This window comes from Meles meles, chromosome 9, assembly GCF_922984935.1.
Source record: "Meles meles chromosome 9, mMelMel3.1 paternal haplotype, whole genome shotgun sequence".
Lineage (NCBI taxonomy): Eukaryota > Metazoa > Chordata > Mammalia > Carnivora > Mustelidae > Meles > Meles meles.
Window position 1 is genome coordinate 111,553,097 of NC_060074.1, and position 23,210 is coordinate 111,576,306.

The following is a 23,210-nucleotide window of genomic DNA, read 5'->3' on the forward strand; positions in this document are numbered from 1 at the left end:
TCTTTTTAAGAGGGCACATGCTTTCCTGCTGACGGGAAATCCTATACCCTGAGCTTCTTTGTGAGGATGTTGGGAAACTTTGCCAGGCCTCCCCTACGCCCTCCTCAGCCAGTGGGCTTTTGCAATAAAAAAACTAAAATTTCCTTTTTAAAACAGTGAATGTTTATGCCTTCTACCCCCACCCTGGGTAGATCTGGTCCTTAGATACTGTCAAGGGAGACATTCTGAGTCTACAGTGTAATCACGTTAGGTAATTAATATGATAATAACATGGGTACTAGAGACACTCGTTTACAAGTCGTTTAAATCCAGGTGGTTGTGTGGCCTCACCAGCAGACCTTGAGCATAGTGGACTGTGGCTAGGTGCCTGTGTTTGCATGCCCACGCTTGTGCCCGTGAGGGTACTCAGCGAGTCTGGGTGCTGCGGGAGGAGGAGAGTCCTGGAGTGAGGGCCCCGCTGCCTGCTGTGGGATCAGATATGCTACCCATTAGCCTGGTGCCTGCGGCAAGCTAGCCTCTCTTAGCTCCAGCTTCATCATCTGCAAAATGGGAATAATAGGGTATTCTTCCTTGGGTTGTGAGAATTAAGAGCTTGTAGATGGTTCAGCACAGAGATTGACACATACTAAGGGCTCGATAAATGTCAGGCATTTTTGTTTTCATTTTACACCACAGTGGGTCCGGAAGCTCATGTGCATTAGTGCTTGCATGTGTGTTTCTGTGCGTGTGTGGGAGTCAGTCAGGGGAGTGAACTTAGTATGTGTGTGTCTGGGCCAGGTTGAAAGGCAAAGCCACTGTAATCATTCCGGTAGAGGCGCTGAGGAAGTGCAGGCCTGCAGCCGTTACCCTGGCTGGAGAGGACGGGCTTGTTCCCCAGGAACCCTACCCCTGTCCCCTCTCTCTAGCAGTTCTCTAGGATTCAAGTTTCAGACTTTGACCAACGGCTGCAGACACTTCCCTTCCGGAGCTCACAGGGATGCAGCCCTTACTTGCATACCATTCTAGATTACCCTTAGGATTTGATTTACAGCAGGCTCTTTGCTATAAGAGAACCCTGGAGCCCTCTTTCTTGCTGCTAATTCAGGCAGGATGTGTCTATATCCGGTCTCACTTTACATCACTGCTTCTCCGAAGCAGGGGTTGGAATGGAGAAGACCCTCTGCTCCTGCCCAATCAGGCCTGCCCTATCCCTCTGGTCTCAGCCAACTCCCGTAAGTCTGAATGCCCCAGGTACTGCAAATGAGTCATGTGCAGAAATCCACTGCCTTGCCCTTGGATGGAAGGGGTCAACGCTTAGTGAGGAGATAGTCAGGTTTGTCAACTTTATATAGATTTCACTGCTTCTGGCAGAAACTGAAAGGATTACATTAAGTGCCAAATGAAATTCCATCTCAACCATTGCTCAACCCCTCCAGATATCCACAGCAGTAGGAGTCACATGGCATTGGCACCATCAGCAGCTGGACCTTTCCAAGGGTGCCCATGGTTGGGCAACGATTTCTGGGGACTTGCAGTGAACCTTGGGAAACAGAGGGTTATGGGATAAGAGGTATTCTGTGTTTGCAGTGGAAGCACATCAGCCCATCTACAATGAGAAGGAAGAGGCAGCAGAGGGAGGTGGCAGGCCATATCAGTTCTCCTCTTTTGGATGGCAGATATAGGTACATATTTCAAATGGCCTTTTGCAGCCGCATCCAAAACTCCTTCCAGAGACTGTGAGTACAATGGACCCAACGAGTACAAGCTAAAAACAAATCTGAACAATGAATCAAGAGTTAATAATAGGAAAGAAAATGATACCATCCCACTTTGAGAGCAATTTATTGATTTATGAGAAGCTTCTAGAACTAGTGTATGTATATACAATTACTTTTTGTTTTACAAAATGAAACTTCTTTTATATATTCTACTGCATCTTGCTTTTTTCATAAGAATATATGCTGAAGATCAGAATTTTTCATCATATATAGACTAACTCATTCTTCTCAGGGCTGTATGCATATGAATTGCATGAATATATGAATGAATTAATTATTTTATTTAAGCAGTTCCTTCACCAATGGACATTTAGATAGTGGACAGTCATTATTTGTTGTTGTTTTTTTTTTTTAAACCAGACACAGTGCTGTGATTACATCCCTTTAAGTAGGGTTTATGTATTTACGCATATATGTGTAAATATATGTGTTTGTATATGATTACGATAAATATACACACACAGATTTAATTTCTGGGACAAAGAGTGTGAACATTTAAAATGTTGGTAGATACTAAAAAATTGCGCTCTAAAAGGTCACATGACACGACACCCACATAACACCCACCAGTAGCCAGTGGAAGCCATTCTTTCCTCACACCCTCATTCACACTGTGCAGTTTACATCTTAGCAAATCTGACAAGTAAAACATGTTGTCACTTCTGAATGTGCCTCTGTAATTATAAGTGAGGTTGTGCATGGTTTTTGCTTGTTTGTTTGTTTTTTAAAGATTTTATTTATCTGTTTGAGAGAGAAAGAGCACAAGCAGGAGGCGGAGTAGAGGGAGAGGGACAAACAGGCTCCACACTGGGGACTGGGGCTCCATCTTAGGATCCTGAGATCATGACCTGAGCTGAAATCAAGAGTCAGACACTTAACTTGACTGAGCCACCCAAGTGCTTCCCCCCTTTTTGAGAGATTTTATTTATTTATCTGAGAGAGAGAAGAGGTTGGGCATGTTTTCATACCTCCACAACATATTGTCTTTCTTTTTCTGAGAAGTACCTGTTCTTGGCCTTTCCTCCAAGGCCCCCCCCACCGCCAGGGAAGAAGTTTATGAGGTGTCCTCTCTCTTACAGTGACCTGGAGGCAGAGCAGGGCTTGAGCCCCATGGTCAGAGCTGAGGAGTCAGACCTGGGTTTGGACTCGCCTCCAACACTTGCAGGCTTTGAGGAGGCACACAATATTCAGAGCCTCAGTTTTCTCATCTGAAAGTGGGAATAGTAACAGCTTCTTCCCAGGAGTCATGTGATGAACAAGAGAATAAGGGCTTGGCATCCTGCCCAGGAATAGCGGTATCTGTGGCTGTTGTTGTTAACAGAATTTATCAAAGCAAACCTGGCCTGCGGGTGTTGCTAATCTCTAGAGTCTCCCTTACAGACAGCTGCTGTTTTTGCTTTTGATAATATAACAAGAATATCAATACCTAGATGCCAAACACTTTAGTAAGGCCTTGCCTGGGTCACCTCTCCTCAGCCTGGTCCCATGGGCAGTTTCTTAACTATTTCGCATAGGAAACACTGGAGGCTCAGGGAATGGCTTACCCCAGGGTTCCCAGGCACTGAGGGCACAGGGCTGTGGACATAGGCTGTCAGACCCCAGAGCCAGCAGAGGCTAACCAAGGGGTACTTAGGGTGCATGTGGACAGGACATTTTGCCACCCAGCACCATGGGGGCTGTGCCTGGGAAACTGCACTGTAGCTTTGCCCACAGAGGACCTGTGTGTGGCACAGATTCTCAGAACCTACCAACCACCCCACGGCTCCTCAGCCAGGCCTGTGTTCTGACCTCAGTGTACCACTGCCCACGGTTTTGTAGTTGGGCCTGACCCACACCAGGTCAGCGGCTGCCCTTCGTCATGCCTTGCACAGCCTGCTAGGGTGTTCCTCTAGAACCTTCTCTTATGGCCTTTCCTGACGCCCAGGACGGCTCAGCTTCTCCAGCTTCACCTGCAGTGCTCTCTGGGCGCTCGTGAACACACATGCAAGCACACATACACACGCATGTTCACACCCACACACACTGCCTGCTCCCTCACTCCTGCTCATCCCCTAAGACCTGGGTTATTCCTTGAAGCTCCCTGGGCCCTCCCTAAACACCAGAAAACCACTCACCATGACCCTAAGGACACTGCAGCACCAACAAATTCCTGGAGTTGTCCCTTTCCTGGAAATTCTGACCTCCCAGGGGACTCCATCACCCTACATGCCCCCTGCTTGGGGTCTGGCACAGAGAAGTGAATGCTCCCAGGCCTGTGTCCATTCCACACGCTGGAAACACCTTTTAAAAATCATACACTCAGTAGCTGTGCCCAGAACTTGGCGTATACATGGAGGTCAGTGAATAATAAGCTAAAATGGACAGAAAGTCAAAAGGAAACAAACTCTGAAATCAGGGCTGCTGGCCCGAGCACTCACTACCTCGCTCTCTCCCACTCCCATACTGATTCTTATTTCATAGTCTCCCCCAGAGATCGCCATGGAATCTGACCTTGTGAGGGAGTTCTGGCCCCCTGCCCTTCATTATTAGGCACTTTGGGTTTTGTACATTCTTCCAGTATAAATAGTGTGCGAAATCATGGCATGGCACATGCTGATGAGAGCAGGTTTCCTCTTGTGCCAACAGGAGCCGAGTCCAAGACATGGGGTTCTGTCACAGGCTGGTGGGCTCAGCAGGGCCCTTGCATGACTCCCAGAGAACAGGCGGGGTTGTCACACCCCACATCTTGTGGCTCAGGCGACAGCAGCAGAGCAGGACTTACGACCCGCCTACGGAGCACTGTGCCTGCCCTTTCTCCTGACCTGACATCTTCACCCCCTCTCATTAGTGACTCCAGGATTGACCGAATTGCTGGAGGCTCGGTGTGGACAACTCTGAGAGTTAGAAATTCCAAGGGGACTGGGTCATAGCAGATCCCCCCAATACTGTGAGACTCACCTCCTAGAGCTCAACCTCGTTCCCACAGTATGTATCAGAGGACAATCCCCTCAAACTTCTAGCAGGAGAAGGAAAATGGATGCATCTTGAAATAGACCAGAGCACCTGTTCTGAACCAGGCCTGCCTCAGTGGAAGCCACAGTTGACCCTTGGACTACTGTGAACCCTGTGGGTCCACTTACATGTGGATTTTTAAAATAAATACAGCACAGTGCTGTAATTGTATTTTCTCTTACTTATGATTTTCTTAACATTTTCTTTGCTCCAGCGTACTTCATTGTAAGGAAACAGTATATAATATATATAACATACAAAATATGTTGATAGACTGTTTATATCGCTGGTAAGTCTTCTGGTCCACAGCAGGCTATTAAGTTTTGGAAAGAGTCACAAGGTACACGTGGATTTTCAGCTGTTTGGGGAAGAAGGGGGCTAGGACCGCTAACCCCCTACATCGTTCAAAGTCAGTCGAGGTAACCAAGCCTAATCTGTTGGGTATAATCAGAACCTATCTCGCAATTCCAGCCCATCCTGTCCCACCTAAGGGGTGAAAAAAAAAGAATAGCAACCCTCATGAATTCATAGCCCAGAAGCGCAGGTTCACGGAAAGACAGACCTGCTGATAGGGTTACGGGTTCCTCCCCTCCTCGCCACCCTGCCGCCACGTCACTGTGGTTCCTTGTACCCATTGCATCATGTCTAGCTGTCGACAAAAGTATGAGGCACGCTACAAGGCAAAAAAACACAATTTGAAGAGATAGAGCAAGCATCAGAACCAGTCATGGCAGGGAATTACCAGGCTGGAAATTTCAAACAACTGCGATTAATAGCTCTTTAAGCTACTGTATTAGATTCTCTCTTGTTTCTGTTCTCTAGCAAAGTCCTTCTGTAGTTAAAGCCACACCTTCTTTTGATTATTGTCAAAACATTGTGGGTGACATACTATTTGGGGCTCAGTGGACATACTCCAGACCCTTTCTAGGTCCCTAAGGGGGAAGCCGGCCCTTCAGGCTGCTCCTGGGGGCAGACCCTGGGCAAGGCCACCGAGTCATCTTACTGCACCCTTCATAGATGGAGGCCTTCTACTTCCACTTCGCATGGGAAGCTCCGACTAGCGCATCACTTGTAGGGGGCACAGACAGCCGGAGCCCCTTGCTCCCCCTCCCCCTGCAGCAGTGCACATTTTTTTTTTTTGTAGGGTAAAACATTTTTATTTTTTTTTATATTTATTTTTATTTGTTTATTTACAGCATAACAGTGTTCATTGTTTTGGCATCACATTTTTAAGAGGGTTCACGTGTGTAGCTGCCGCCCAGCTCCAGGCCCCAGCACTGTCATTTCTCCCCCTTGGGAAAATTCTCTCCTGGAATGGAGAAACTTCACATCTTAGCTGTGGGCATATATAATCTCACCAGAGTCTTAGGTGAAGGACGTTATGGTTAGCTAATTCAAAACCAGATTATGTAGTCATGTCTGCCTGCCTTTTCTTTTGGACCCCAGGCTGTGATTTCTGTATTCACTGGGCAGAAAAGTCCACTGGCTATGAAATTGTACTTTTTCTTTAGAGGCTCATCAAATGCTAAAACCATGCACACCACCTTCAACAACCACAGGCTTCATATTCAGGTTCCCCTTTCTACTTTTTAAAAACCATTAAGCTGGGGCACCTGGGTGGCTCAGTGGGTTAATGCCTCTGCCTTTGGCTCAAGTCATGATCTCAGGATCTTGGGATTGAGCCCCACATCCAGCTCTCTGCTCAGCAGGGAGCCTGCTTCCCCCTCTCTCTCTGCCTGCCTCTCTGCCTACTTGTGATCTCTGTCTGTCAAATAAATAAATAAAATTTTTAAAAAATTAAGCTAAAAAAAAAAAAGCAACCATTTAGCTCAAATTCACTTTGCACCAATTTGCTAGTAATGAAGACATCAGACGATGAGATTTACAATTCAAAGATTTAGGTGTGAGTCTGAACCCATTCTGACCTGCCTATGGCCTTAAACGTGTTGCCAGGCCTCCTGCATCTCAGCTCATCCTCCAGGACAGGGCTGACTTTGTCCCATGCAGTAATGCAGGACCCCACTCTCGGAGGACCCCACATGTGCTCTGTTAATGCTCTGCGATCACTGTCCTGAAATTCTTAATTTTTGTAAAGGATCCCCTGTTTTAATTTTGTACTGGGTCCCAAAAATTCTACAGCTAGTCTTGATCCACTAAATGGGGATAATAATCATTTCTATCTTAGGGGTTTGTTCTGAGGATTAAATGTATTATTCTAGATAAAATTCCTAGTATAGTGCCTGGTACATGTTCATCTCTGCCACTTACTGAGTACTAAGTGAATGCTGGCTCACTCCCGCTGCCAAGTCCTTGTCCCTGTTTGCTGAGCATAGGATGAGCAAGGATCAAATATGAGCATATTTGATGAGCAAGGATGGGATGGCACAGTCTGCCCAGGTCTGGAGAGCCAGGGCAAGACAAGCTGCTCCCTTTTGAGCGGTGAGCACTGCCCCTAATACATGGGCTTCTTCATGCTTCTAGGGTACAGAGAGGGGGCAAGGAGGCAGCCCAGAGAACACACAAAGGCCACTGTGATTTCTCACACCAGCTGTGGCTCCAGCAAACTTTTTACCCTCTGCAGCCAGTTTCCTTCCATGGTACTTGGGGGGACATCCCTGTTCCCCTAGACTTATCTGAACACCAGCCTCATCTGAACACTGGGGGCTCAGCTGTCTTGTTCTCCATGGGGAAGCACAGGCTCTTTAAAAACACTGAATGAGTGAGTGAAGGAATGCTTGAAAGAATGAGTGAATGTGGAGGTCCAACTAATGCAAGCCAAGCCTGTCTACACAGAGTACTATGGGTCCCCATATTTACATCCCCTACCTACCCCCCAACCCACCCAGTGGCCTCAGAGCCCCTCTTGGCTCATCGCACCCGCCTGTCCCCATCCTACCCTGCACTCCTTGTTCACACTGACCTGTGTGCACATGGAGCCCCCTACCTGGTTCACCCAGCACCCTTCAGTGCCTTCCCTCCTGGGTCAGTTCTTTCTTTTCCTCATGTTACTGTTCATCCAGGTTGACAGCGAGAACTCTGCCAGATGCTTGCTCTCTCCTGGGAGGACTCCCTCCACCCCTCTCTTCCAGCCTACACCCCATGCCTGAACTCCTGCTGGAAACCTGGACTTTGTTTCCTCCGCTGTACCGAGACTGACTTGTCGTGTGAATTGCTCTCCTTCAGCTTCTACCAAAATTCTCATTTTAGTGAATTAATTTCATCTATGGCTGAAAATCCTGAGTAATCTTCTTTTTTTTTTTAATTTCATAATCTCTTTTCTTTTCCTTTTGTACAAATTCTGTAAATTATCCTGACCCACTCTCCCTTGTGGTGACTATCTCCCTGACTCAAAGGGTAAAAAGTAGGCTTCATGTCCCATAAATTATCTCATTTTACCCTCTAGCTGCCCTACGGGAGGTATTTTTATCTCTGTTTTGCATATGATGATACCGAAACCCTAGAGGCAACCAACGTGACTTGCAGAGAGCCACAGCCGACCCCTCACACGCATGCTCATGGGTACTGGGGTTTTTCTAGGAAGGGCTCAGCCAGGGCTAACCTGCACGGTAGGCAAGTAGTTAGGACCCATGGTGCTCTTAGAGATACCAAAAAAATGTATGTGTCTTTTAAAATCAAAAGGAACAACAACAACAACAAAACACGAGCTTTTAATACTAAACATTACATTTGTCTTTAGACCAATACCACTATAAAATAAGACTTTTAATATTTTGGGGGAGAAGGGATCCGCAAAGCACCCAGGCCTAGGAAGGTCACCCAGCATCCCTGTCTGGCTCAGCGCACTGGAGGCCAAGGGGCTGGATACCTGCTGGTCCCTGCATGACCATTCTCCCTACTGGACTCTGTTCTGCTGCCAGCACACTGAAGACCTTTCATGGCTGCCCTACCTGGAATCCTTACACTCCCCTGGCAGTCCTGCATAATCCTGCCGAGCCCCCTGGGGTGGCCAGCTGCCAGGGCTGTTTTTGAGCCTACCCTTTACCTCTGGCCTCAGGAGATTCCATCAAAGTAAATGCTTATGGGGAGCCAGGACTCACTCGCGCTCTCCCTCTCTCCCTCTCTCTCTCTTTCTCTTACTCTCTTGGCTTTTTTAAAGCCATATAATTAAGTTGATCTTCACTTAAAATTTTTTTTAAAAAAGGGGCCCTGGATGGTTCAGTGAGTTAAAGCCTCTGCTTTTGGCTCGGGTCATGGTCCCCGGGGTCCTGGGATTGAGCCCCGCATCGGGCTCTCTGCTCAGCAGTGAGACTGCTTCCCCCTCTCTCTCTGCCTGCCTCTCTGCCTACTTGTGATCTTTGTCTGTCAAATAGATAAGTGCAATCTTTTTTTTAAAAAAATAGGTTTTCTTTGTCCTGTTTCATTATTACAGAAACAATTTGTGTTCACTATCGAATTATCTGTACAAGACCAAGAGGAAAGGGGTAGGAAGATTCTCTCTGAGCAGAAGTGACTTTGAGATACTTGTGGGACATCCAGGTGACAGCTGGAAGGCAGTTTGGTAGAGAGATCTGGGCAAAGATAAGGACCAGGGAAGGGGGCCGCCAGGGGCTGAGGGTGGGGACACGAAGAGTCTCCTGGAGCTGCGTGGATCACTCCAGATGGTGCGGCTCGTCACACAGGCACAAAGCCATGGGTGTGGAGAGCAGCTGCTAGGGTCCGTTCTGTCCTACTCCATACCCACTGAGGATATACGTGGTACTTGGTTTTCACCCTGGAGACGCTGCACCAATGCAGATACTATTAATTCCAGTTTAGAAATATGGAAAATGAGGTTCAAGAGATGGTGTCTCCAGGCCCTCACTGTATACCACTGGCACGGTCCTGCTTTGAGTTAGGTGTGTTTCCCTCCACCTGTGGGATGCGGCACCCCCTATGCTGGAAGGAGGTTGCCCATGACCCCGTGCCCTTCTGCTCAGCCCTACGCAGCCCTGAGGTTACTCTCCTGCCTCGGAAGAAAAGGCCTTTCTTTATCCACCCACCCCAGGCCACTTGTGCTCAGCTCTACCCTCCTTTGCTGGCCCACAACTGCCGGCCCCAGCAGCTGCTAATGAAATGCCCATAGTGGCACACAAGGGCAGGGTTGTGCCTGTGAGAGCCCTGCCTGCCAAGGCTCACCCACACACAGGTCTCGCTTTCCCCTGGGGAAGCTGTGGGCAGCTGCCTCTGAGGTTCACTGCAAGGACACTGGAGACAATAGAGACCCCAGCAGTCCCCAGACAATTGCTGAAATGCACCACACAGCCACCCCTGGGCTAGCGGCTTTGTCTTTTGTTCAGAGATTGCAAGCCACAGGACCATTACTGTGCTGTGTGTTACATTTTGCTAGGTCCTTTCATATCCATTTCCCACCTTCATTCAAGAGAGACTACTCTCCCTCTTTGAGAGAAAATAAAGTAAAGCTCAGAGGAGCTCAGTGACTTAGAAGAATTCGAGCAGCCAGGGGTAGTAAGTAGAGCAAGACTGGGACCCAGGTCTCTGGTTCCTCTGGGAGTGCACTCTTTGTCCCACAGAAACTCATTCTTCAGGTTCTTCAGTCAGGGGCAGGATGAGCGTGATGCTGAGATGCTGATGCTGGGCCCGTAGGGTCACCGAAAGGAAGAAACCGACGCTGGTGCTACATTGTCCTGTACCTTCCCATACACGCGCACGCACACACACGCACACGCACATATTCATGCACAGGTGCCAGCATGCATGCACAAACGCCCTTCACCACTTGCTCTCAGTCCTCAGCAACAGACTGGTGTCACCACCAGGTTCAAGGCAAGGAGGAGCTCTCTTGGGTCCTAGTTTGGCCTGGGGCAGGGTGAACAGACACTTAGTCTATGGGCCCTACCGACCTCAGAGAGAGAGCTGGAAACCAAGGTGAGACGTGCTGCCTCCAGCATCTCTGGCCTCGGGCATACTTTTGAAACTTTTCCTGTGCTACCCGTTTTCAGACACAGCTCGCATCTCTTTGCCTCAGTCTGGTATCTCTGCAGCACTCCTGACTATCTGTCGGCAGCTTTGCTTCTCAAAGCCTCTTCTGTCTGTGATCTTATCGGAAGTCAGAGAAATGTTCAGGCCACATCCCCTTAACCACCCTCTTCATGGGACACACAGGTCTAAAGAAGTCCACAAGGTTGTTTTGGTGATTTGGGGTTTGGGCTCAGCATTGCCTCTTTCATGCCGTCCCCCCTTGAGCCCACCCAGAGTCTATGAACAAAAACAACAATCTATTAGTCAGTCCATTAATAAAAACCACCTTCCCTTGGGCAGGTTTTTGACGCAGCACCTGCATGTACCAGATTCAGGGCTGGTTTCCAGATTTGAGCCCTGTACCTGCCCCTCTTCACTCCCAGCCTGTCACATCATTTGGGGGTCCCTTTGTAAATCCCAAGTCTTCAGGGACCCCTTGGGAAGCAGGTGACACAAGCCATGGGCCCTTGGCTTTTTATCTGCTTCTGGTGAATCCAGTCCAGAGCACCCCTCCAGATTACCATAATTCAATTTGATGCACTTTGATTTTGATCCAACGAGCACCACCTGTGTACAAGGGACCGCACAGGAGATACAGGGGATACAGACCCTCTCTGCAAAAGATCTTCAACCTAGTTGGGAAGCAAGACCCAAGAACATCAGAGGGCAAAGGAGTTCAAAATACCCTTCAGGCCACTGGCCACGCCAGGTTCAGCTGCATGCAGCTCTGCAGGCCCCTCTGGGATAAAGGTCACGTATCCCCGAAACTCCAAAAGAAGTAGCTTTTCATCTAGGGTCTCCCCCAAGCACGCACACACACACACACACACACACAGTGGCGTCACAGCTACAAATCTCCACTGCAATTATTTTCAGCAGAAATGACATTTCCACAAAATAAATTCTTAGATGAAATTTGGAAACATGAAAGTGATAAAAGCCTACCTAATGTAGTCAAGTTGAGGATGAGAGGCAGGTGACCACACTCCAGGGGCTTCTTGTGATGGTTCACTCTTAAGTTATCGCTGGACACCAAGGGCTTCATGTAACCCAGTCTGCGAACTCCTTCCTGCCTGGTGCTTGGTGCTTAAGATAGAATGGTTCATTGATGTCCAGGCACTGTTGGTTATCAAGGATACTTGGGAGCCTGGATCTCAGGATCCTTCAGTTGTTGGCATTTCCATTCCATGAAGCCATAAAATGTTCTCACTGTGGCTAAATGTTTGCCTACAGCCAAACTGTAATGTATGCCCACGTGTCCATCACTCTACCAATTAGTTCCCTGACTCTATCTTATCACACTTCAGAACCCAACGCTCAGACTCCATGAAGAAAATCTGAGAACTAGGAAAGGAAACTAAACAGAAGAGTTGATTATGAAAGCAATTTATACACAAATTTTTATTCAATACCATATACATTCCTGGTTCATCAACAGAAATATTCATCTTCCTCATCTGTCCTAGGGTTTAAGGAAGAGACAAATAAAGTATAAGATAAGATCCATGCCCTCAAACCATTGTTGGGCTTCTTGGAGCAGCAAGACACACTACATAACAGAGAAAAAAAAAAAAAAAAAAAAGCAACCACTCCTCCTAGGGAGACATTTCTTATCACACAAATTCAGGTTGCAGATCAAATTGCCTATGTCTTGTGATCATTCACTGAACAAGCTAAATAGATATCTAGCTATCTAAAGAACAACTTAAAGTAATATAATTCCCCAAATGTAAATTATGACCTAATATTACCTAATGTTGGTAGGTAATATTAAATTATGGTAAATTTCTACTTCGCTAGATATAATTTTATCTTGGATTAAGATTTTATGCTTGAAGAAATAAGCTGTCAGTGATCAGTGTTGATTGTTGAGAATGCTCTAACTTTGGGGAATGACTTTGGTAAAGACAAACGGAAAGATGTATAAAGGAACAATACTGTGTAAATGTGCAGGGCACACATGTTATGCAGGTGATCCGGCCTGTCTGAAGAACTGAGCCAATGTTTGCTGGGGTCCCTCTCTGTGAGGGTGTTGCTGTGGAAGGCACCTCCATCTTCAGGACACGGGACATTGCTGTGAGTGGCAGGGCTGTGATTTGAGCTGGCGGTGTCCAACCCTAGGCTGTCTTTTAACCCCTGCACACCACCACCATTCATAGGTGCAGAATATAAGGAGTTTCCAAGGAGAACAAAGTTTTCTTTCACAGGAGGAGGGAAAGAAGGTTCAAATGAGCTTTTTAAGTACATTTCCTTGTATCAGGCTCTGGTAATTACCCCCAGGACATTTCCTATTTAAGAATCATGTAGCTTCCAGGGCCCCTTGGTGGTTCAGTCATTAACCGTCTGCCTTTGGCTCAGGTCATCATCCCAGGGTCCTGGGAACATGCCCCATACGGGCTCCCTGCTCCGCGGGAAGCCTGCTTCTCCCTCTCCAGCTCCTCTGTGTTTGTGTTCCCTCTCTCGCTATCTCTTTGTCATAAATAAATGAAATCTTTAAAAAAAAAAAAAAAAAGAATCATGGAGCTTCCAAAAACCCCTTTTGGAACATGCTGCTTTTAAAGGACTTATTTGAGTGAAATGCTATTTGTCACTCACTGAGAAAGCAAACAATGCTGGAAAAAGTCAAAATCCATTTTGGAGGACAGTCAAAGGAGGACAGAATCCACAGTTTTCCTTCAAAGTTCAGACACCCTGAGGCTGTGTTTCCCATTCAAGAGCACTTCTGGGCCATTTATTTCCTGAGGCTTTTGGTCTCCGCCTGCCTCTTTTCACTGTTCTTTCTTCCCTCTGTTTCCAGGGTGGAGCTTTGGGGATAAGCCAATGCTGAAGTTGCACTGCCTTGGAGGCACAATTATCTGACTTCCTGGCCTTATCTTGCCCTAGTTGTCCAGGGGCTGTGGGAACAGAAGTCTGATGTCTGGGCAGATAAAAGGCTGACCTCTCACTGCCCTGCCTCCTGCCTCCAGGGTCCCCCATGCTTCTCCTTTGAGCTCCCGTGAGAGGGCCTTCCCCAAGGGGGCATGAGTGCAGAGTGGCGTTCTCCTCCACCTCAAACCGTTCTCCTCCACCTCAAACCGTTCTCCTCCACCTCAAACCGTGGCATCTCCTTCCGAGCCACAAGTGCCTCCCTCAGGGATGCTCAGACTGCGGCAGCATATTTCCCAGACCTCCTCTGGCCTCCCTACACCAAGCCCTTACAAGGCAGCCAGCTGTGGCCCTTTATCCTATTCTGGGACCCAAGGCCCCAAGGGCTCAGGATTCCCCGGGAAGTCCCTTTGTGATAGGGCCTGGACAATCAGTGTAATTGGCCAGAGAAGGTACACAGAGCCACGTCAGAGAGGCCCAGCCCACTGCCCTCACTGGCACAGATGGATTTGACCCTATGCAAGGGTTAACTCAGAGGCAGGACCCCACCCCTCCTTGCCATGTCACCAGCTACTGTTGGCTCCATGGCTAAGCTGGGAGGACAACCTCGGGAGAGTCATCTCACCCTTCGGGCCTCTGTGCCCCTGATGCTATGTACTCACCACCCCACAGTATGTCCAGGATCCAATGAGCCCTACGTGCCACCAGACTCGTAATCTGTAGAAAGTGGCCAGGGCAGTGGACAGTGTGCCTGCGTTCCAATAGTTGTGCCTTGCACAGGTAAAATTCCAGAGTGACAGACCTGGGTTCAAGGTGCAGCTCGGCCATTCAGTGGCTTCCTCCCTGTGGCAGAAAATGAGAAGATAAAGGAAAAGGCCCAGGCTTAGCATGAGGAAAATATTTAGTAAATATTAGTCTGAGCAGGAAGAGAGAGACTCAGTGGTATAGAGACATAAACCAGGGGTCTGCAAACTAAGGCCCATACCTCAAATCCAGTCTGCCACCTGTTTTTATAAATAAAGTTTTATTGGAACACAGCTGCACTCATTCATTTGTCTATGACCGGTTTTTTGTACCAGAGACCATATGGCCCTCAAAGCCTACTCTATGGACCATGTGGCCCTTTATCAAAAAAGTTTCTCAACTCCTGACTTAAACTAACAGGAGAATCTCTAATGGCTCAACTTCCAGGCCTAGAGCCCATGTGGGGCCTATAGCCTCTCTCTGGGGATACCACCACCCCTGATGAATAAGAATCCATGGAGGAAAGACCTGCAGTCAAGATCAAGAACGAGACATCAACCAGGGAGGCCCACGTGGGCCAGACTATGGATACACAAAGTGCCTTTGTTCCCATCACTTGATCTGCTAGTGCCCAGGCCACCAAGGAGAGGGTACCTCTTGTGGTCTTCACTGTCTCTTGTCCTCTAGTCACCCCTCTGTCAGTACAGGCACTAGGGGCTCTGCTGCTGCCCTGCAGAAAATCCTCATTTCTCAACATGACCGGGGTGGGAGGAAAGGCGACACACAGGCTCCCCCTGGGATTACAGCTACGGGGCCTGCCTGAACTTCGCAAGTTCAGAAAACAGTGCTTCTCACCCACCGCCCAGGCAAGGAAGAGGGATAAATCTCCACATGACAGGTGTTGGGCCAGGTGCATTGCCCAGACCTTACTGAAACCTCCTACCCCTCAGGAGGTTATCACCTCTCTTTTCAGATTTGGAGTTGGATACTCAGAAGTGAGTCTGCACTTGACCAGTTATAAAATGGTGGATCCGAATTCAGTCGTAGGGTCCCTGAGTATACACCCATGTTCTTTGCCTATACCACCACCAGTTGGCTGGTAGGCCAGGAATCACATCCCATGACCATGAGTTGAAGACCAACTGTGTGAGGTTTGGGGGATATGACAATGAACAAACTAACAGTGATCACAAAAAGGAACTTATATGCTATGGGGTTTGGACAGATAGATACTAGACACATGGGGATAATGCTCGATACATCAGATAGTGCCAAGTGCTAGAGAAGACAATCAAGTCAAGAAAGGAGATAAGGAAGGCCAGGGATGAGGGAGGTACCATTTTATTTAATTTTGTTTTGTTTTGTTACATAAACTAATTCCTGCATTATAGGCTGGCAGTGTTTCAAGTGGTGGAACTTCTACTGGTCTTTCAACTCCTTCATCTTCTTTTTTTGTTTTGTTTTGTTTTTAAGATGTTATTCATTTGAGAGAGAGAGAGAGAGAGAGAAGGAGAGAGCACAAGCAGGCAAGAGAGAAAGAGAGAGAGAAGCAGGCTCCCTGCTGAGCAGGGAGCTTGATGTGGGGCTTGATCCCAGGACCCTGGGATCACAACCCAAACTGAAAGCTTAACCAACTGAGCTACCCAGGCACCCACTTCTTCAGTCTTCTGATGGCAGACTTTACTGTGACAGCAGAAGTGGGGTTGTAGGTCCAGGCACCACCAGCTTCGGGCTCCATGCAGGAGACACAATGCCAGATCCCACAGCTTGCCTTTTCATCTTGGTTTTGCCCCAGAAAGAGCAAGTGTACATGGCATACCAGCTCATTTCAGTCTTCTTCACCATTTTCCTGAGGGAAGCACCATAAAGGGTCCTATGTTTACCCACAATCTGACATTCTTGGAAGGTTTAGCCATGTTGCAGCAAACTAGGTCTGAGCCCAGAGACGTGAGGGAGATGAGGGAGATACCGTTTTAGAGAGCATGGCCAAAGAAGTCTTCATTGGGAGAGATAATGTTTGAGAAAGACCTAAAAGAAGCCAGGGAATCAAAAAGGAATATCTGAGAGAGTACAAAATACAGGTACAAAGGCCCTGGGGTAGGAGGAGACCTGGCCTGATCAAGGAACACTGAGGAGGCAGTATGACTAGAGGAGAATGGTGGGAAGTAGAAAGAGACAAAGACCAACAGGGGAGGTAGCAGAAAGACAATGGGACTATCTCCCAGCACCTGTTGTAGCAGCTGGAATTCCATAATCCTCCCAAGTTTTGGGACCTCCAAACCTCCTGGTAGAATGCTCCTGCCCCTGAGAGAGGAGCCCTTGAGCATTCAGCTAATGCTTCAGCAAAAGACTAAGAGCAAAGACCTGGAACCATGGCATGTGGTGAGAATGAGTGGGAAGGCAGAAGAAGCTAGGGAATTCCGGAGGAGTGCCTGAAATGCAGGGGAATGGGAGACAGGGGGTACTGTAATACCAAGACCCCCCATTTGTCCTCAGCTGTCCTGAGAGATGCTTTAGTTGAGTGCACAGGTGTCCGTACACACAGAGGCCAGCTTCCAGAAGCCTTTCTGACATTGCTAGTTGCATCTTCTGGGTCTGAAGGTTTTCTGCAAGGACTAAGTGTGAGTGCAGGCCCCAGGTCCCCATGTACCTGCAGTTCACAGGGAAGCTGGGAGCAAAAGGATGTGGATCAGCCCCTCACCTGCAGCTCTGGGTACATGAAAGCTCTGTGGGTACCGACCCGGCAGAGAGCACAGTGCAGCAACCTTCTCCCCTGCAGTGGAGGGTCTGGCCTAGAAGGGGGTGAAGAGAGAACCATGAAAGAGTGTGGACAAAGGAGGTCCACCCTGCTGTCCCTGATGTTCAAGCTGCCACCTTGCTGGGGAAGGAGGTCCTCAAGCCATACTCAGCCTCACCTAGTTTTCGCTGGCAGAATGAAAGCACGGACCAGAAGTGCAGGCTCCTTCCCCTGGAAATCAGAGAACTGAAGAGACCAGCTCAGGCTCAGACAGCTTAGGTTTGAGCCCAGGATTCCACCACCTCAGGCTCTCCCCCCACCACCCTACCACCCGTGTGCAAGATCGAAATTGATGCAATTCTCCCCGCAAGCCAGCCACACTAACAGTCAGGGTCATAAGCATGGGAAAGATGTTAAGAGGTTATTTGCACCTGCTTTATATTTGCACACTTTTCTGTTTAGTCTGATAAGCAGTCCAAACAGCAATTCAGTTAAGTGACCAAAGCCACTTAAACACATGCACACAAATTCATCCTGTGTGCCTCCTCCCCTCAGAGAATATGATCCCGGCACGAGAATCCAGCTTCTACGGGAGTGACTGGCTTCTCATCTCCACCTGAGGACCCTGTTGGAAATCAGGCCCCCTGAGCAACTGTTTGTGCTTGGAATCACTGGCACATAGCAAAGCCATTCACACTTCCTATCTAACCCTGTCCTCACCCAGCCTGGTACAGCGGAGGAGGGCGGGGTGGGCAGGACGTTAGCATTTATTGAACTCTCTCTGTGCCTGGGTGCCCGGGCAGGCTGTTCATGTGCCCACCGGGAAGGACAGCACTGTTACATACCTGCCTAGATGAGGAACCTAGGGTTCTCACATAGCTCAGTATCCTGAGTGTTCCTGGGATAGATGTAAAGTCTGTCTCGAGGGCACACCCATAGCACACGGTGGAGCCGGCGCTAGGAGTCAGGTGTAATGACCGCACAACCTCTGCAACGCACCAGCCTCATGGGTGGGCAGGCAGTGCGCCTCTGTCTATGACACCATGTGCTTTATGTGCCACAGTTCTAAGGGGGAAATGATTCAAGTTTAAACACTCCCTGCTTCCCCCCAGTACACATGCACATACACACAGACACCCGAGTCAGGAGAGCTGCAAGGCAGCATGCACCCTCACTGGGCTCATGTCTCTGTAAGCTTCAGACCTAGTGGGCATAAGATTCCCCACTCACTCTTGCATAGGGAAGCCTGGGATTCCTTGTCCTGAGCTCCTCTCCTTTTGTACCAGTAGGGCCCGGACTCACGGGCAGGTAGCCGGCTTGACTGTGTCTGAGTGCCAGGACATTATAGTTCTTCCCAGGCCTTTTTCCCTCCCCTTTATTCACACTGAAGGAAATGGAACCTTCACCCAGGCCTGCCTCTGATAAGACTCTAGGCGCTGAGCTGAGCCTCTTATCAGGGAGTTGCAGGGAGATCTGGTGCCTGCCTGGTGGGCCTGGGGCTGATAAAGTGGGTCCGGGCCCAGCCGCTCACCACCTGCTTTCTCAGACCCAACCCCAGGGCCCAACCCCTCAGAAACAGGAACAGTGAGACCCAGGAAGCTTCTCTCCATTCTTAAGCACCAGATAGACTCCTGGTGGCCATAGGCAGCAGGACCCAATGAGGAGCAATTGGGGGTAAATGTTTGGCAAGGAGGGCTGATGGAGAAGGGGATGGTAGAGAGTTTTGAGGGACGTGGACATGGCAATGGACCTGGTGCCTCCCATGCAGGTATCGGGATTACATCTATGGTTTGAGCCAACCTCGAGTCCTCTGGGAGGCCTGAGGCCTGAGCCTTCAGACGACCTGCCAGGATGGCTCCATCAAAGCAGACTCATGGGCAAGTTGCAGCTCCTGACAGATACCCAAACTGGGACTGTGCCGGTGGTGTGCCCTGACCTGGAGACTGAGCTCAAGGAGAATATCACTAGAATATCAAGATATGAGCAACTCTCAGACACCAAGGCTGACAAAGTCTGAAGAGCTAGAGATCAAGGCTAAGGGCAGGAGGGTAGCCAGGATTGGGGGGACACAAAGGAGGCCTCCTCCGATCTCTTCCCTGGAACCAACCAAACCATCACTGTAATCATTCTCTAATGATTAGCCGAAGGATTGGTGTACATAAAATTTCTGTGCAATGTGGAGAGATAAATTCAAAAGATAGTTTTACACCTGCACCTAGTAGGTACTTGGCAATTGTTTTAGCAATCACTACTGCTTTCAGAAGCTCTCTTTTGGATGCTTTTTTCCTGCTACATTTCAATCCGGTCTTCTGAGAAGACCTCGCTCTCAGTAAGCTTTTGATGACCACTGACTTATTATGTGTAAGCCACTTTGCAAAATGCCAGGTTACCGAGACAAAGATGCCGTGACCCTCCCTGCATCCCGAGTAGTTTTCACATACTTGGTGAATCTGTGCATAGTAACAGGAAGTCACTTCCACTGGGAGGTCAGGACAGACATTCTCCTTGATGGGTAGACATTCATTCATGAGGTAGGACCCAGGAGGACTGAACTGCGGGCAGAGGGAACAGCATGAGCCAAAAGCCAGGAGGTAGGAAGTAGAATTAGAATCCATGTGACATACAGTGGACTCACATATGACAGGCAGGAGGGATGTGAACACATGAAATAATAATGTGAAAATTCAGGCTGGCTTGTGTATGTGGCTCTGAGCTCATGCCCAAGAGATCTCAGGGCTCTCCCCAGGTGCATTCCCCTACCAGTCTGTTGTGAGCTGACAAAGAACTAAATAGTCTCTGGAGCCATCTTGCACTATGTAGGACATACTTATGCCAAGAAATTTGTTGTTGTTTATTTAACATTCAAATTTAACTGGTGTTCGGCATTTTATCTGTCAACTCCAGGAGGATGGGACCTGGGCATGGGTGTTTTTTAAAGGGTCCCACGTGATTCTGATGTGCAGCCAGAGTTGAGAACCACAAACAAGAAGCTCTTGCTTTGAGGGAAGAACCTACATACTCAGTGCCTCAACTCCCAGACCAGGTGCCTGGGTGAAAAGCCCTCTGGGTAAATGGAGCACTCCTAGTCTTAAAAACCATCCTTATTTCAAACATTTTCAAGATCCCCTTCTTACTCGTTCATCCCAACCACACATGGATGCTTCCCACAATGGTCAAAAACCTATTTTTTATGTAAATTTTAAGATCTGAAACACATCCTGATATTTAATACTCTAAGTGATTTATTTATTTTGTAATCATTTATTTTGCATAATTATATTATTATATAATTATAGAAGCTATTATATATACTATATATGGAAGCTATTATATAATTATGGAAGCTATTCATTAACTGTATATATTTTAATACAAAATAATAAATCACTGTTCATAATCCTCCTACCTCTTCTATCACACCATCTTTTTCACTTAACTTCTAATCACACTCCTGTCAGAACCTCAAATTCTTAAACCCTCCAGATGCCTTGTCAAGTGTAACTTGCTGGACCTCCCCCCCACACACACACCTCACACCTTTCTGCTCATGTCCACTACTCTCAGCCTTGCTAGCCTCTCATTGTGTCATGCTGATCCTTTCTTGGTGGCTTCTAAGTGCTCTTCTAAACTTGGAAGAGAAAAGGCTCTCCTCTCCATCCCTGTACTACTTCAGAATTTCTAGAGAATCTCCTTTTTCATAATCTCTCATCTGCTCATGGCCTACAAGAGAAGATGTAGTTTCTTTAACCTGACCTTTAAGATTACCTACTTCCTGGGGCACCAGAATAGCTCAGGCAGTTAAACATCCAACTCTTGATATCAGCTCAGGTCATGACCTCAGGGTCCTGAGATCGAGCCCAGCATCAGCCTCCATCATTGTCTCTCTTTCCTTCTCCCTCTACCCTTCCACCCCCACTCATGATCTCTGCTCTCTATCTTAAAAGGAAAAAAAAAAAAAAAAGGACTCTTTTCTTCCTATAATGAGATGAATAATGAAGTTTATTAATGATATTGAATGTGGTAGTGACTGTGGAAGAAGTAATAAGACACGGAAAAGGAAGAGAGGAAAATAAACCCAAGATATGTACCGGATTTAGGCATTTATCTCTCCTTCCTTCTCCTAAAAACATAGCTTCTATATTTCCCCCCAAAATAGGTATTTGAAAGGTGTAGAATTAAAAATTGCATTTTTAAAAATATGAAACCATCTCTGCTAAAAAAGACAAAATTATTTGAAATCTGCTCTTAGACCATCTGACATATCTGGGAGCCCTAATCCTAACTAGTTAAACAGATCCAACTCTATAACAGGCTGATGTCTCTTTTAGTAACTCTGTTTTCATTCTGTCACTTGATCTGATAGAATAGTATATTTTGTCTGTATTTACCCTTTTCCCCTAAGATCATGTGTTAGATTTCAACCCTGCATTTGATAAGCTAAGATCCCTAATGAGGAAAGATGCACAATGTCTCCTGTCCATATCAGCTGTATTAAAACATCCAATTCACCACTCCTGTTGGTTATGAGATATAACCAGTTATCGGACTTTAGCCATACTACCTGAAAAATTCCAAAGTGAAACAAAGTCTAAGTTTGTTGGCTTTCTTGATTGGTCTCCAGGGCATTTATCACTTTCTGTGAAAGAAACATTTAATTTAGATGGCAGTTGATTTGTGTCATGGGATTTCAACTGACAGGAGGAAGAATTATGTATGTGTTTATAGCTTCTTTGCTTTTAAAAGATTAATGTTGGGGAAATATAAATCACAAGACCTGAACGGGGGGGCTGGGAAGACAGAACAGGAGATGCCAGGGTGATGGATTGAGACGTATTATAGAGTGTCTTCATCAGCCAGAAATACAGTGGGAGGATGGGGTGGAGGGGTGGTGGGTCAGGTGTGGTGAAGAGAAATAGCTTTTCCTCCCTGAGTACAAACACAGCACCGGGGCTTGACTGGGGGCAGCCAGCTTCCTGGCCGTGGTGCTGGGTACAAAATGAGGTGAACTGGTGACTTCCTGAAGCCCCTTTTCTGCTCTGATACCCAGAGGACAAAGGAGGACTAACAGCAGAGTGGGAAGCATCTGGAAGCCCAGCTATCCCAGGAGATAAACAAGGACTCCCTACTCCTGAAGTCACAAGCACTGTACCCCTCTGCTTCCCCCACAGGGGCCCTGCATCCAGGGGCCATATGTGTGAACACATACATGTGCAGGAGTTGTACTCGAATAAATGCGAATGATAAGAAGAGCTTGCTTGTGTTGGGCAATGCGTCTCTTGGTGCCATGAAGGTACATCCTTCTGTATTGTTGAGTTAGCTGAGCATGAGAGACAGTCATATGCAGGTGGGACTCAGGAGCCAGGACCTATAGCCATACCTTTCTGGTGCCACAATCCACTCGCCCTGTGCTATGCATCACAACGCCCCCTTCATTCACTTTAAGATAACTTCTGTAGAGCAGTGTGTTGATGTACTTTTGCCCTTCTCTTCATCACTGCTCCCAAGCAAGATACTCCCAGTATATAGGTCAAAATGTACCCTCCCTTTCAAACACTAGTCCAGCTTAAAAAACAAACCACTACAGTATCATTCATGATACTAGCTAACAGGAATTGCATATTAAATCATACTGTGCCATCTATGTGCTTCATCTCATGTCTTCTCACAACTGTCCTCTGAGGTAAGTTCTCTCATGATCCATTGCATATGTAAGAACAGTGAGCCTCAGCACACCTCAGCCCAGGATGGGGAGAAAGCTGCCTCCTTTGGTGTAGATGCCCTCACTGGCTTAAGAGGAGGAGAACTGTTCCAGGGAATGGAAGAGGAGCCATGCATGCCTCCTACTCCTGTGGCTTTCCTTCCTTCTAGAATCCTCACCACAGCTCTACCCTTCTGGTGTGGAATCTGGAGGTTCCACTGTCTCAGGGCCACTTTGGCCTCCCATGGCAGTTCTTGGGGGCAAGTGGTCTTGTCTGTCTTTAGAATGCAGGCACTCATGCCCTCACCTGACAGGATTTCCCTGAGGCTTTGAATCAAGATCCCCAAGCAATAGGAGTCCCCTCCACCTCCTATTCTCCTCAACACCCGGCTCCTCTCCTAATAGAAAAAAGCTCTGCCGCTCCTGCCTGTCAAGCCCG

The 23,210-nt window shown here is 47.7% G+C and overlaps 1 protein-coding gene across 1 annotated transcript in view; it reads left to right on the top strand.

The window, feature by feature from the left end:
- Window positions 1-23,210, top strand: part of GYPC (glycophorin C (Gerbich blood group)) — a 42,391-nt gene that overhangs the window by 1,045 nt on the left and 18,136 nt on the right. The window lies entirely within an intron of this gene.